We start from the raw sequence: 3539 nt of genomic DNA, 5'->3' as shown, positions 1-3539 counted from the left end.
CTTTTTTTTTTTTTTTTTTTTAGCTCCCAGGTGACTCTGGTTTGCAGCCAGGATGGAGAACACGTGGCATGTCTTGATTGTGTTTTGGCTTCGTGCACCTTGGAATTTTATGCAGGGTACGGATTGGGTGACATGGAGCCAAACTTAACAAGCATTGCTACCTAGCAGGGACCCCAAAGCTCTGCATGACTACGGCCTTCTGGTAACTTTGGGGTGTGCGGCCAAACTGTGACCACACTCCTTAGATGGCCTTGCTTGCCTTATAGCACACTGACTTAAGGCTGGAGCCTTACCTTCCCATGGTGCTGCTGGTTCTGTTAGAATCCAAGCTTGTACTACCCATGGCTCATGGGCTTTGGATGCAGCTCAACACAAATTCATAAACTTTCTTAAAACATTATGAGATTTTGTGCAAGTTTTTAAATTTTTATTTTATATTTCTTTATTGATTTTTAGCTCATCCTCTATTGTTAGTGTATTTTATGTGTGGCCCAAGACAATCCTCCTTCCAGTGTGGCCCAGGGAAGCCAAATGATTGGACATACCTGTAAGTTAGACCCTGAAGACAACATGAGAAAGGCAGGCCTCCAATGTTGCATTCATTTTACCCATGAGGAAGCTGTGGTCCAGAGAGGTGGAAACCCCTTGTCCAGGGCCACCTGGCTTGACTAGAATCCCGAACGCTAGCTCAGTGCCCTTTTTCATTGCTTCCAACAAGACTGGATGTCCCTCTGAACTTTATGTTAATAAAGTCAATGTTAATACAGCATATTTTCATGGCCCCAAAGACTCTATCCATGTGCATTCTGAACAATGTGCCACTTTTGTTACTTAAAAAACAAATAGTAAAGTCCAATCAAGTTGGCCTCATGCAACCCCTTAAATCTAGGAATCTGATCAGATTTGGTCAGGGCCATAAAGACAGGGCAGGCCTACCCCAGAGAGGCCTGGACTCCGCATCTCCTTAAGTCAGGGTTTTAGGGCTGTGGATCTGTGGGTCTGAGCTTGGACTCCCCAGTGGCATCAGAAAGTAGACTGTAGACACCCACACTGATCAGTAGTCAAAGTTCACGTTGGTGATCTTGGAACCTGCTTCCTGGGGATTTTCTCCAGCTGCATAACTGATAAAAGGACAGAGGTTTCAGGAAGGGAATGGGGGAGGAGTGAGTAGGGGCCCGGCCCCGCTCCAGCTTGGGTCTCCATCTGCTGCCTTCCCTGCCCGTGGAGATCCAACCATCTCTGCCCCCGCAACTGGGACCCAGGTCACCACAGGTCACTCCAAGTTTCAGAGCAGTGCCTTGGCCGAGTGTTTATGGATGTGGCCAATAGCCTTGGGGAGCCTCCCCAACTGGCTTCCTCTCTCCAGGGCTATACCTTCTTCTCAGTTTCCTTCCTATATTAAAACTGTTTTTCCCAAGTCATCATACATAGCTGTTAGTCTGGGAAGCACGGTCAGACAGACTGTCCTTGACCAGGGAGCAGGGGTCTCACCCACGGCCAACCAACCACACCCCCTCCCTTATACCTTGGTTCCAATCACTACCCTCAGATGATCCCTATCACTTCTGGGTATTGGCAGATGCTGCCTCCTCCTAGTTGGCCTCCCAGCCTGCAGTCTTGGTAGGACATCTTCCTTCTGTAGCAGGACAAGCCGCAGACAGAACTCCTCAGACACCAGATTAAAGAAGAAAGAGGTTTTTTGTTTGGCCGGGAGTGTTGGCAGACTCGCGTCTTAAGAACCGAGCTCCCCAAAAAAGAAATACTTGGCCTTTTTAAAGGCTTACAACTTTAAGGGGTCCATGTGAAAGGGTCGTGATAAATCGAGCTAGCGTGGGAAACGTGACTGGGGCCTACATGCATCAGCTAACAGAATAAAAAGTTTTACAATGCTTGTTTTCATACAGTGTCTGGAATTTACAGATAACACAAGTAGTTTAGGTCAGGAGTTGATGTTATTATTACTACTTTTTAAAAACTCCTAGGGCCGGGTGGTGGTGCCAAGGTTGTCTGGCTATTTATCTTATTTTTGTTTCTTTCTCTCTTTCCTCCTGTCTTGTGAACTAGGCAAGGTGGGGGGAGGAGGGCAGCAGGAGTAGTAGTGGTCTCCTTCCTTACTTCAAGCCTGGGCTTGTAACCACCCTCTCTGTAGAGCCCTCTCATCTTGCTCCTTCCCACTTCTGAAATTCCCTGGCCTGGGACCTACGTTGCTTTTTGTGCCTAGCAGGCAGCATCACAGTGCTTTTTTCAGGGGCAGCCTCCCTAACACCCAGCATGTCTTCTGCTTTCCTCTCCTGCCAATGCCTGGCACAGAGGTGGGCACAGAGCTGGTGTTTGATAAGTGTTTGGCGAATCGACGTTCCATTAATTGAGCTCTTTGCCAACACGGTGCAGCCTTGTCTGGGATGTGGGTTCACTGCGGATGCTGCTGAAACTGACAGAGAACCCGAGGGTTCGGTTGTCTCCCACTTGGTGCCACCACCCAAGGGCTGTGTGTCCCTGGCCGCCGCCGTCTTTATCACCCTCGTCATCACCGCAATTTTTCGAGCACTCGCCTTGCACCCTGTCCTGTGAGGCCCCTTCCTAAGGTCGCTCCTTTGATCCTCGCCAGGACCCTGCTTTGGAGTGACAATCGAAGCCCACTCGCATTCAGGTCTTAAGTTCAATGATAGCTTGACGTGGCCACGCAGGTTAGAAACAGAAGTGGGCACCAGGACTGCAGGGGTGGGATGCGGGGCTTGGTGAACCACGGGGAGACTCCCTAGGAGGAGTAGTGACCTGGGACACCGCAGGGCAGAAATGCCGCCTGGAAGAACGCCCGCTCCTCCCAGGTCTGTGTGGGTTGGGCCCATGGGTTCGCCAGATTGGCTGGGGGCTCCTCGGGGTCCCAGCCGATTGGCTAACGGAAAAGCCCGTTTCAGCAGGGGCCGCCCTGGGCAGCCCCGACCCAGGGGAGCGGGATGGAAGCCCGGAAGCACCCTGCACCTGTGCCCGCCTCTGGGCACCTCCCCAGCAGCCAGGGCCAACGAGGGGTCCCCTCACCCTCAAATCTACCTCCTCAGAGAGGCTCGTCCTCCTGGGCCTGCCGCGATCCCTCGGGGTAGTCTCGGTGAGTCAGGGAGGGTCCGTGAAAGAGGGGTCGGGGGCCCGGCCCTCCGGCCTGACGGGGACAGCGGGTCACTCAGTGAGTCTGAACAGCTACCTGCCCCTCTGGGCCTCAGTTTCCTCCCTGTGAAATGAGGGGCGGGGCTAAAGGCTGGTCCCCCTCGAACTGAGGCTCTGGAGTTCAGTCCATCGCCATGAGCTCAGGCACGGAGATGACAGTCGACCCAGGCACAGGACCCAGGGAGACTGTGTGACCCAAAGTCAATGGGGAGAAACCCAGGTATGGGGACGTGCTGGGGACATCTGCAAACGTTCCATTCCTTAATGTATCCCCGGGAGGCGGCCGCAGGAGGAGACAGACTCAGAGCATACAGATGCACCAGTGGATTTTATTGGCATGAACGCAGCAGCCACGTAAGCTACGGAGCTTATGCCAC

Source organism: Rhinopithecus bieti, unplaced genomic scaffold, assembly GCF_001698545.2.
Source record: "Rhinopithecus bieti isolate Rb0 unplaced genomic scaffold, ASM169854v2 scaffold_5982, whole genome shotgun sequence".
Lineage (NCBI taxonomy): Eukaryota > Metazoa > Chordata > Mammalia > Primates > Cercopithecidae > Rhinopithecus > Rhinopithecus bieti.
This window is presented reverse-complemented; position numbering follows the sequence as displayed.